We start from the raw sequence: 13,458 nt of genomic DNA on the forward strand, positions 1-13,458 counted from the left end.
ATTTTCTTTCTGTTGTTCTTCATTGTTTTCTTCTTTTATTTTGGCGTGGATTTTTTCATTGTTCTTATTTCATTTTTTTTTTTTTTAATAACTCAAGAGATTGCTTGTTTTGCTTTTCTCTTTTAATAATTGTCCCCTCTCTCTCTCTCTCTCTCTCTCTCTCTCTCTCTCTCTCTCTCTCTCTCTCAGTGAGGGAGGGAGCAGCTGCATTAACACAACCCCACCACTTTGCTGTCAAGTGCTTGGTTACACACACACACACACACACACACACACACACACACACACACACACACACACACACACACACACACACACACGTATACCCTTAATTTAACGATCACAAACCCTTCACAAGTTACACGAAAGCAAACGCTTATACTTGCACTCATTTACACATTTCTGCACAGAGACACATACACAGATCCATGTGCATTTACACACTTCTTCATACACAGTCTACATCATACACATATACATAAACTCTCTCTCTCTCTCTCTCTCTCTCTCTCTCTCTCTCTCTCTCTCTCACACACACACACACACACACACACACACACACACACACACACACACACACATGGTCAAATATCATTATACCCTGACTCACACTCTCATGCATTCACACATGCACACAAGCACACACACACGCTCAGATTAGGATAGCTGCTGTTACAAAAGACGTTGCTCACACATTTAAGCACGCTTACATGAATACATAAATACCTACATACATACATACATAAATACTTACATACATACGTGCACATTGTGTGTACATACATATAGGAATGCATATACAGTATGCATGTTTACGTAAATATACTTTATGTATTCATACATACATAGGCTATAGACATACATGCATAAAACGTACATATGTATACATTTACATACATAAAGAATTAGAGATATGCTCTCTCTCTCTCTCTCTCTCTCTCTCTCTCACACACACACACACACACACACACACACACACACACACACACACACACGAGAGGCACTAAATATAAAGATACACATTAGCTCACAGACTCATGCACGCACACGCATATCTGCTACACACTTCCTCCCAGCTGTACACACACACACACACACACACACACACACATACACACACACACACACACACACACACACACACACACACACACACACACACACACACACACACACACAGAATACGAAGAAAAGATCGATTGATAGATAGACAAGTGAAGCGAAGATATATAATAGATCAAAGTAAGACTTACACAGATAGATGAATAATGAGAGAGAGAGAGAGAGAGAGAGAGAGAGAGAGAGAGAGAGAGAGATAATGTAAGTCAAATTAATTAGTGGTCTAGACGCCTGGTGGTCATGGAGGACATTAGGGGTGAAAGTCCTCGATCCGAAGTCACAAGAGGCGCCTTAAGTTTAATGATTATTTTTTATTTGTTTTTTTTTATTCATTTATTCCTTTGTTAAATTATTTTCTGCTTTATTATTTCTTTGTTTTTATTTTTCGTTGATTTTTGTATTTTCTTTATTTTATATAATTATTGATATACATACGGTATTTATTTATATATTCAATTATGTATTTATTTGGTCACATTTATTCACTTATTTTTAACTGATTTATGTATCAATTTATTCATTTATTTTACTTTATTTATATATTGCTGATAGGTAATTTCGGGTTGATATACTTATTTACCGTATTTACTAATTTATTATTATTATTTATTATTATTCATTTTTTTGAGCTTCAAGAACAGATTTATGGCCTATCGTAACTGTGACTTCTTCTTGCAGGACTCACAAGGACGGCATCAAATCTTCCCATGTAAATATATAAATACTTATAGTAGGATTTTTTTTTTTTCCAACAACACAAGGAGAGTAGAATTTTTCCGTGTATCTTGTTCCCTATTAAAAAGACTTACGAGAAGATAATTTTCATGCTCTTCTGTGTAAGAGAACAGAGACAGTGTTGAATTCCCCATCTTTCTCTCTCTCTCTCTCTCTCTCTCTCTCTCTGCTACGTGAGTGAAAATGATTATGAGCTTTATTTCTCTTTCTTTGCAACAAAGACAAATAGAGTGTAGAATTTTCCCAATTATCTTGTTCTGCGAAAATGAGTCTTTGTTGTCAGAGGAAAATTATTACGAGTCTCTCTCTCTCTCTCTCTCTCTCTCTCTCTCTCTCTCTCTCTCTCTCTCTCTCAACATGGAACATGAACAAGTAAGGGGGAATAGTGTGTAGAATTTTCTCAAGCCTCATGTTCTTCTTGCAGAAATTACTATTTATTATTATTATTATTATTATTATTATTATTTTACTGAGGGAGAAGGGAAGGAGTGTGCTAAAATTTCACGTTTTATGTTAATATTATACTTGAAATAAATATCAGTGTTACGAGATGGAATTAAGTGTAAGTCTGTGAATCAGGGCATAGGGCACTCAGCGACCCTTAACCTCTTCAGTAGCATGACGTATTTTTTCCCCCATTTCCTTCTTTCAATCCCCAGGCGATTTTATTTGCGTTACGTATAGACTTTTGGAACTAGGGGTTTGAGACAGCCTTTACTAACCCTTTCAGTACCAGGGGCTTTCCGAAATTGAATGAAGTTTTGTGTTAGAAAAATAGAAGGAAAAGAAAGAAAAAAGATGAAGAATAAAAGCGTCATCCTACTGTAGTGCTGTCGACCCCTTCAGTACGATGACGTTTATGGGTTCTTGGTACCTCTAGACGATTTTGTTAAGCTTAGGACGATTTGAGTAAGCTTAGGGGAGGCTTCTTATAGCGCTGGGGTATATGAAGGCCATATATTGTGTTCCTGAGATTTTTAAGAAACTTCAAGAGAGAGAGAGAGAGAGAGAGAGAGAGGCAATAAGAAACTTGAGATAAAGTTAGAGATAAACCTAGAGAGAGAGATTGAGCGACGGCCCTAACCACATCACAGCTCCTTTGGGACGAAGGCAATCTGCTCTCTCTCTCTCTCTCTCTCTCTCTCTGTAACCCTGCAGATATCTCCCTCATGCATTATAAACATCTCTGCTTTCACATGCCTCCTCTCATTTCACTAACTCACTGCAAGCCGCTCCAACACATGCCGCTCAAGTGGTCACGAATCACCCTTTAGCTGTCTGTTTGTCTTTCTGTTTGTCCGTCTGTCTTTCCGTCTCTCTGTCTATGTCTGTCTGTCTCTCTGTCTGTCTCCTATCGGTATTTATTCATTCATTTGTCAGTCTGTATCTCTGCATCTGTCAGCACATGTATCTAGAGTTTGTCTGTCATGCACTGCCTTCTGTCCTCCCATGCGTGCATTCCTATACCGGTATCTTCTTACTGCTGTCAAAGCCCCAACTATTTTTCTCATTTTTTTTTCATCTTTCCTTCTGTTCATTGTGCATAGTACCATTTTTTTTTGTTCACTGCATCGCTTCACATACCCTTGCATGCTACATTTTTGTGCCATTTAGTTTCAGACGACAAATTGTTCCAGTGTGCGTTTTTTACTCATCGTTTTGCTTTTTGTCTGCATTCTCTTAAATTTCCCCTCACACTGCTAGACTTCTTCACCAGACTTTGTTACTTGCTCGCCTCGTCTGCCATCCCATCCGTGTGATCGTCAATATTAACTTCTAAATTCTATCCCTCTACATCTTTACCAGACCCTATAATTTCTCTCCTCATATGCTCTCCCATCTCTATGATAATCATTATTAAGCTGTAAAGTCTGTCTTTTTATTTGTTTACCAGACGCTATAATTGGCAGTCTCCTCATTACTTTTCTCTTGTCTGCATTAACTTTAAAAATTTCCTCTTGCACAGAAAGTATCAGATTTGTTTACCAGCCTGTGTAACTACAATTTCTCATCTGTTATCACCACTGCAGACAGAAGCACACACACACACACACACACACACACACACACACACACACACACACACACACACACACACACAAACGGTTCCCACTCATTACATCCTCCTTTTCTCAGAACCCCTTTTCCCTCTCAAGTGTTCACCCCCTCACGCCCCTCACTGCTCCATCCAGAAGGGCGTATCGGGGATTGTAGGAGGAGGGAGGGAGGGGGGGGGAACTCCAGTGGGTAAATGTAACGAAGGGTAAGGATAGAGAAGAGTGAAGACAAAAACGAAGCAAGAGGAAGTTAGTAGGTATGTGAACTGGAGAGAGAGAGAGAGAGAGAGAGAGAGGAAATTTGGTTCTTTTGGAATTCTTTGTCATATTTTGATGATATTTGGAACGACATCTCAAAAATACACATTGCTAACTTACCCTTAAAAACACGATGACTTTTTTTTTTTTTTTTTTTTTTTTTTTTTAACACCACCAGACGATTTTACTCAGATTTTTTTTTTTCAAACTGGAGAGGCTTGATGCTGCCTTTATTTTCCCCTTCGCGGTAAGAGGTTTCCCCAGTGCTAAATAAATATACAGAATACGTCACGGATCTGAAGGGGTTAATTATAATGATTGAGTAGGAGGGAAGGGGAGGGTTTCCAGACGACCCAAAAACTCCCCTTGATACACCCTTCACACACACACACACACACACACACACACACACACACACACACACACACACACACACACACACACACACACACACACACACAGAACAATCATAGGGACGTGACGAAGCCCTGTAGCAATTAACAATCAAGTGTAATCTCTCTCGGAACACCATCATACCCTCACAGCCGCTTTTGTTCACTTGTACAGTTGAAGTTAATAATACCTGTACAATTTTTGCCAAACTTTAAAAAATCAAACTACACCCTGCCCCGGCTTGGAATCGAACTCGTGCCCTTTGAGACAGTAGACACCTTTTACTTAAAATTTAAATATTCAAACCACACTCTGGCCCGGCTTGTTATTGAATCCGTGCTCTTTCAAACAAACCTCTGCCTTTGCTCTTCTTACTAATCTAGCCATCCCCACGTGGTAGTCTGCCATCGGGTGATATTCTGAGTAGCAGAGGAGGATTCGTAACACCTCTTCCTAAGCGATTTATTTTACGTAATATAGATGAATAGTTTCTCTGCTGTTTTACATCGTTTTTATATCGACACATTTTGCATCATTGACATACCAGGAAGATGCTGAGGTGTAAGGTGCAAAAGAAATCGCTGAGAAAAAGCTGCTACGGAGCCTACAGTGCCATGTAAAGTACAGCCCATTGTCCTGTGTATGAAATATCGATGAAAGAATGTGTGATGGACTGCATGTTGACCATCTTATATGCCGGTCAGAACATTTTCACATCTCCGTACATTTGTACATTCCCCGTGTGCAGTTCTGTATAGTTGAAAATATCTTTATGAGTATGTGTTCTTACTACAGACAAGGTATAAGATAGGACAACAGATATAAGTGTTAGATATATTCCTTTTACTCTAACGTGGCCCAGATTTTCGTTTTATTGCAGCTTATTTCACGTAGGTTAGTGGACGAAAAAGACAACACAGCGACTCTATCCCTTCCATAACATTTTTTTTTTTTTTCGTGACAAGCATCGTACACTTACAACACAGCGTTCACGATGGAGAGATGGCAGTGTTTGGCCAGGTTATTGAAAAAAGAGTACAGTGTCGTTGACTGGCGTGTCGAGGGGAAGATTAGTGTCTGTTTAGGTAAATATGGGAAGGTACGAGGATTAATGCATAGTGGTGCTGTGTGTGTTGCGTGGATGCGAGATGTTGACTCTGAATACTAAGACCGGAAAGGGGTAGAAGCGTTGGAAATAAACTTACGAAGTGACGCAAGTGTTTAATGAAGGGAGGAGGTGATTTGATAGGGTGAGAAATGACACTGTAAGAGAGGCGTGGAAGAGGGCATAGAATGATGGAAAGCGCTGATCCGAGTGTGCTAAATTGGTGTGGTTATAGGGAGAGAAAGGGGAATGGGTGGTTGATAGAGACGATCAGAGGTAGCATGAGTGTGAAAAGGGGGGGAGGGGAAGAAAGAAAATAAAAGAAAATAGGTGGAAGGATAGTGAGACGCGTCATATAAAAGAAAATAATCCATGGGCAGGAAAACACATCACGCCTCTCTCAGCTTAGGAATATTAGCTAGCAGGGGAAAGCGAAAAGTAGAAGTGAAATATGTTAACTATAAAACCGAAGTGAGAGTGTAGCCGAACTGGATGGAGCCGAAAAAGCATAAACAGCCAAACAGTCGTCCCACGTGTCGTAAATTCCAGGGTCTCGTGGTAAGGGGGAGAGGGGGCTTGCTTCCCCTTTATGACGTCACATTCTCTGTCTGTCTGTCTGTCTGTCTGTCTGTCTGTCTCTCTCTCTCTCTCTCTCACACACACACACACACACACACACACACACACACACACATTAATATTATTCTTCTCTTATTGCACATTTCCTCCTTCGTATTTCTTCTCTCTATTCCCTTCCTCCCTCTCCCTTTATCGTTGTCTGTGTCTCCATTTTTTATCAGTTATCTTTCATTATCTGCTCATTATCGTTTCCTTCTCCACCTCCCTTCATTCAGTTTTCCTCTTTCTTTATATATATTGTCCTCCTCCTCCTCCTCCTCCTCCTCCTCCTCCTCCTCCTCTTTAACGTGACCATTGTTCTCTTTATCGTCTCTCTTCTTCCTCTTTCTGTCTTTCGTTATTGGACTTTCTCTTCTCTCCTTTTCTCTTCATTCTCTTTCTCCCTCTCCTTCTCTTTCCTTTCTTCTCTCATTCTCTTTCCTTTCTCCTCTCATTCTCTTTCTCCTCATTCTCTTCCTCTTCATTCTCTTTCCTTTCTCCTCACATCCTCCTCCTACTCACTCTCATTTCTTTCTCCTCTCATTCTCTTTCTCCTTCTCTTCATTCTTTTCCCTTTCTCCTCTCATTCTGTTTCTCCTTGTCTTCATTCTTTTCCCTTTCTCCTCTCATTCTGTTTCTGTCCTTCACTTAGCTGTTCCGTATCAGACTATCTTTACCTCCTTCTTCCTCTCATCTTTCCTGTTTTCGTCTTTCGCTTTCCCTTCGTTCTCATATATTTTCTCATTCCCCTCTCCGTAATTGTCTTTCACACTTATTCTTTATTAGGCTTTACCGTCCTCCCTTGTCATATCTTCCCATCCCTTCCCATCTCTCTCTCTCTCTCTCTCTCTCTCTCTCTCTCTCTCTCTCTCTCTCTCTCTCTCTCTCATCTTCCACTTTCCCTAATCACGTTGGTGTTTTCTTTCCACTGTCTCGCTTCCCCCCTTCTTTCTCTCTCTCTCTCTCTCTCTCTCTCTTTCCTCCCGTTCTTCCCCTTTGCATGTTTCCTCAACCCCTTCACTACGAGAGTATCTTTCTAGGATAAAATCTTGGGGCGGGAGCTGGGATGGAAGTGATGTGCCCTTATATTGGTCAAAGAGGTACCCGGTAATGTTTGGCTATTATTTTTTTTTTATTTCCCTGTATTCTTGTTGTTGTTGTTCATATTATTATTATCTCCATCATTATTCCATATGGTGTGGATATAGGAATCGTCCCTGTCCGTCCGTCTGTCCGTCTTTCCGTCCGGGCCTGTATCTCGGAAACTACCGGGTGGATTGGCTTCATATCACACAGGAAGATGGAGTATGTGTCGTAGTTGATGTCTGTATATGTAAAATTGTCCTGTTGTCTGTACTTTACGAGCTTTCGCCATCTAAGGAAAAACCTGTCTTGTGTTGAATATGGGAAACCTCTTGCTGGATTCTCTTCAGATCTTACAGAAAGATAGGGTATGAATCGTTTATGTCCTTATGTATGAAATCGACACGTTGTAAGTATTTTACGGGCTATTTTCATATAAGGAAATTAATCTGTGAACAGCTGTATCTTGGGAACTACATGCTGGATCATCTTCACTTCTTAAAGGTACTGCATGAGTCCTATACTGTATATGAAATTGCCATACTTATTAGTGCATATCTGTATATTATTTAACACATGGTGGGGATACGTCTGTGCTAATGGCTTGTTATTATTATTATTATTATTATTATTATTATTATTATCATCATCATCATCATCATCATCATCAATATCCATGACTTATTCCTATTCTTCCATCTTTTACAGTTCTTCCATCATCCCCTAAATTTCTTCTCTTCCTTCTTCCTTTCTCCTCGTCCTCCTTCTTATGTCTTCCCCATTCCCCACACCCACAACTCTTCTTTCAGTCATGTAGTTTCTCCTTCAAGCCACTCGTGACGTCATATATTACCTCCCCCTCCCCTCCTTCCCCTACCCCACTCCGTCTCCCTCCTTGCCCCTCCCCTCCCCCTCCCTCCTCCCTCACGCCCACAGCTCCTTTCTCCAACCCATAGTTTCCCTCCTACTCCTCTTGTGACGCCGTCTCCCTCCTCCTTCCTTTCCCCTCCTCCTCCCCCCTTTTCCCTCAACCCCTACCCCTTCTCCCTCCTTCCTTCCCCTCCCCTCCCACGCCCGCAACTTTGCATCTTGTAGTCTTCCCTTCCCCCACCTCTCCTCATCTTCCTCCCTCCCCTCTCCTTTCCTTCCCTTCTCTGCCCTCCCCTCCCCTCCCCTCCCCTCCCCTCCCCTCCTGTCGTCTCCTCTCCTCTTCTCTCCTCTCCTCTCCTCCCCATTCCCATTCCTTCCCTTATCTTCCCCATTCCCCTTTCCCCTTCCCTCTCGTCTCTGTTCCCCTTTCGTCCTCTCCCCTTTTCCCCTTCCCTCTCCTCCCCATTCCTTCTTCCTCCTCTCCCCTTTCCCCTTCCTTCTTTTCCCCATTCTCGTCCCCGTTCCCCTCTCCTCTCCCATAACCTTCCTTACCCTCCCATAGTTCCCCTCTTTGTAGTTCTATATCCCCGCCTCTTCCTCGCCTTTCTCCTCCTTCCTCTTTATTCTCCTCATCCTCCCTTTAATATCTTCCCCCTCCCTCCCCTTCCCTCTCCTCCCCCACACCCACATCTTCATTTCTATCTCTCAGATTTCCTCCTCGTCTTCTTTTCTCATCCCTCACCCATCCCCACCCCATACCTCTTTCTCTTCTCCCCACCCTCCGCTTTCCCACTACCCCATCTCTCCCCTCTGTGACGTCTCTCTCTCTCTCTCTCTCTCTCTCTCTCTCTCTCTCTCTCTCTCTCTCTCTCTCTCCCTCCCTCCCTCCTCACAGCCCCTCTTTTCCCAGTGCTTACATTTCTTAGTTCCAGGCTTGGGTTCAAGTACAAGTACTAGTACTTGGATTTACATACAGATATAATGTACTTTTACTAGTACTTGAGATTTGAGAAATGCAATGTGCTTAACCCCAATGCACTTGAAAAAATTTAAGTACGGGACTTACGGTAGGCTACATGCGAAAATTTAAGTACAGTACTTCACGAACATGCGTCGTGTATACAAATAATATCAAATATTACTTCTGTTTTTCTTTAATTGAATGTGACATACTAAAAGCATAACAGTGGTATCAGGCAACTCTGATGACTCTCAGGAAGCATGAACGTTTGTCGACTTTCCGCCACGGCTTCAGTTCTCACTCTCTCAGCTTGTAGACCTTCTTCCACTCATTGCTGTGAATTTAGTGAATAGGTGGAAATCAGCACGACATCATCTATTGTATGGAGCCAGTTCACCGTGCCATGAAACACAACTAGAAATTTTTAGGCTGTTTGTAAAAACTGAATAAGAAGAAAACTGTTCAACATAGTGGCTTCTCCATCTCAGCAACCAACAAATATAACTCAAGAGCAAGAATCCACCCGTACTGAGATCTGGAAATACCAGAACCAGCGCAGCATTTCTGAGTAGAGAGATGCATTAACATTCTGGAAGTAACACATAGACGCATTCTCAACTCTAGTTAAGATGACACAGAAATAATTGGCTATATCTGCATTCCTTACACCAGGAGAAAAGTTGTGATACCGCAGGAAAGGTGTTTAGCCCTGACAGATATCTGCTTACGGACAGTTATTCTGAAAGTGTAATGGTTGTAAAATGTAATGATAAGTCATATTTTCCTTGTCTGTTGTCATGTACTGTTGCATGTCACTGTAAACCAGATCACTATAATGTTTATGTTACCGAGTATCGTGTTACCGTTGCACAGTGGCAAAACTTTCCGTAACTTTCAAGTATTTACTGATACCACTCAGGTTTCCTTTATTCCGAGGTGTTTGTTGTTGCAGTGTTAAGAGACCAGTTATGTTTTCGTTACTTAAAGTAGAATGGAATGTACGCTCCCGAATAAACTTTTTCCCAGTGAGATTCCAGTCCAGACACTAAATGAATCATGTCTTTGGTAATCTGATAATTTTGTTTCAATACTTTAATTATTATTTTTTTTTAGCTTTCATTCAAAAGTAAAACTTATACAGTATATCTCATTACAAAGAATGTTATTAAATTATCCACATATAATATTTGTTCGGAAGTAAAACGTTATAGTACTTCAGCTTAAGCGTGATGCAAATGTCTATATATATACCAGAATTATTCTTCAGTACTTGCACTGGTCTACCCGTCTTTGCCTCGTTCTCTCCCTTCTCTCTTCACTTGCTCATCCACTTCCCAACCCTCCTCTCCTCTTCCCTCCCTGTCCTTTCGTCATGTGTTCCCTGTTTTGCTCATTTTTCTGTTTTCTCACACCCACATACACGCCAACGCTCATACCCCCACCTCCCTCCCCTCCCCTCCCCTCCCCTCCCCTCCTTACGCCCACAACTCTTCCTTCCCTCCCATACTTTCCTCTCGTACCCCTTGTGACGTCACATTCCCCCCCCGTCCCCCACCCCCACCCCTCTCACTGGATCTGCGCCAACTCGGAACTTCCCCTCCATAACGGGGGGGGGGGGGAATAGAATGAGGGGAAGGAAGGAAGGAAGGAAGGAAAGAGAGTTATGAAGAGAAGGGGAGGGAGAGGGGGGAGGTGGAAAGAGGATGGTGGGAGAGTAAGGCAAGAGGGAGGAGAGAGAAGGAGTGGGGAGGGGGTGGTAAGGCGGGAAGGAAAAGGAAGGAGGGTAGAGAGAGAGGGGGGGGGAAGAGGGAAAGAGGGAGAAGGAGTTGAGGTGGAAAGAGCGGTGAAAAATGGGTGGGGAAGTAGGGGGAGGAGGGGATGTGGGAGTTTGAGTGGAAAGAGTGGAGAGATATGAGAGGGGTTGGAAAAAGGGAGGGGGAAGGAGAGAGGAAAAAGGGAGAGGAATAGGTGAAAGGAAGAGGGGAGGTAAAAGAGAGGGAGGAAAGAGGAGAAGGAAAAGAGGAAGAGGGGCAAAAAGGAGCTGGAGGAAGAAGAGAGGGAAGAAGGGGAAAGAGGGGAAGAAGAGTGGTAAGAAAGAGAGCGAAGAGAGAGAAAAGGGAGAAAATAAGAAGTCTAGAGAAATAAATGAAGAGGAATACGAGTATGTAAGAGAAGGAAAGAAGGAAGGAAGGGGTGAGAGAGAGAGAGAGAGAGGAAACATTCTTTGGTAGACTGGAACTGTCTGAAAATTAGGTTAAGTTAAAAGTTAAGATAATTTAGGTTAGTTTGAAGTTAGGTAACCTTAGTAGTTAGATGAAAATGGGTTAAGTTAGATGAGGTGAGGTTAGGCTGTAAGTTAGGTTAAAATAGGATTAAGTTAGGTTAAGTGAGGCTAGATTTAAACTTATTAATAGAGGCTTTGGTCAGGTTTAATTTGGTTAAAGTTAAGTTTCGTTAACTTAGTATAAAAATAGGTTAAGTTAGATTAAGTTGTGTTGAGTTGGATTTGAGTAGGTTTGAATGGATTAAATTGTGTTGAGTTGGATTGTTTGTTTGAATTAGTTTAAGTTAAGGGGAGAGATGAAAGTAAGAGAGCAAAGTGAAGAAAGGAAGGAAAGGAAGGATGGAGGTTCTTTTAGTGTAGAAGAGTGAGTGAAGGAGAAAGAGGAAGGGAAGAGGATAGAGAGGAGGGAGGGAGGGAGGAAAGAGAGAGGGGGGATAGGAGGAAGACAGGAAGGAAGGAAATAAGAGGAAGAGATGAAGGAAAGAGGAAAGGGGTAGGAGGGCGAGACTGGGAGAGAGAAAAGAAGAAGAAAAAGAAAGGAAGGAAGGAAGGAGAAAAAAGAAGAGAGAAAGAGAGAGGGAGATAGGAGCAAGAGAGACAGGAAAGAAGAATGGGAGGAGGGTAGGGGGGGAGAATAGAAGTGAAAAGGAGGAAGATGGATAGGAGGGAGAGAGGAAAGAGTGAGGGGGTAGGGTAGAAGGGAGCAAAGAGGGGGTAGGATAGGAGAGGGAAGGAGGAGGAGGAGGGAGAGAGGAAGGAGTGAGAGGGTAGAAACATTCAATGGGCGACTGGAGCTGTCTGGAAATTACTTCTGGTTAGGTTCAGTTAAGAGAGAGAGAGAGAGAGAGAGAGAGAGAGAGAGAGAGAGAAAGGGGAGAGAAAGCATGGAGGAAGAGTGATGGATGAGAGACAGAAGGGGAACAGGCAGGGGAGGAAGAATAAAAAGTGGAAAATAGAATAAGAAATTAAGGAACTCGAAGAAATATGAGGGACAAGTGAGTGATCTATGAGGAACAGATAGAGTGTTGGAGGAAATAAGAGAATGTGAGAGAAAGAGAGGAAAAGAAAAAGAGGAAGCAGAAGAGAATGAGAGATAAAAAGAGGGGAAAGGAGGGAAGAGGGAGAGGCAGGAGGAGGGGGGGAAAGAGAGGGAGAAGGTAAAGGAAGAGTGTTGGAGGAAACAAGAAAATGTGGGAGAAAGAGAGGAAAAGAAGGGACGAAGGAAAAGAGAAAGGAAAGAGGAAAAAAAGAGGGGAAAGAGGAAGAAAGGGGGGAAGAATAAGACAGGAATGAGAAACAATGGGAGAGAAAGGAAGGAGGGAAGAGAGAGGCAAGAAAGAGGGAAAGAGAAAAAAAAACAAGAGATATAGCAAGAGAGAGAGAGAGAGAGAGAGAGGGAGGGAGTGGGATAGGGGGCCATGGAGTGTGCGACAGGGGCTGTGTGGGAATTAGGTTTACCCTCTTATGGACTCCACCGCGCCTCTAGTTTGTGGCCCATCCTTTTGTACACCGACACCAACTTGCTCTTGACTCCACTGTGTACGTCTGTGTTTGTGTCTGTGTAGCTGTGTGTGTGTGTGTGTGTGTGTGTGTGTGTGTCGGGGGGAGGGCGTGTGTGTGGGGGGGAGGGTTCTGTGTGTGTGTGGGGGGGGGCATGTGGAGGGTGAAGCTGTGGGAGTGGATTTGTATGTTTGTGAAAAGTGAATGAATGTGTGTTTTGTGTTCTTGCGCCTCTTTATATGAATGTTTTATGTATATACTGCATGTGTGTATGCGTGAATGTATGTGAATATATGTATATATGAATGTATGTATGTGTGTACAGTATATATATGCAACAAAATCGCTACAAAACGTATATACGTTCACCCTCAGGAATCTAAATAATTCTCCCCGTCACTACAGATCTATCTGGCCTTAGTAATGATAAAATCGTTACCGATTATGAACGTCAGTTGTTTCTTTTCACCTTTGC

Source organism: Coenobita brevimanus, chromosome 22, assembly GCF_032717465.1.
Source record: "Coenobita brevimanus isolate Jiangsu-jjx chromosome 22, ASM3271746v2, whole genome shotgun sequence".
Taxonomy (NCBI): domain Eukaryota; kingdom Metazoa; phylum Arthropoda; class Malacostraca; order Decapoda; family Coenobitidae; genus Coenobita; species Coenobita brevimanus.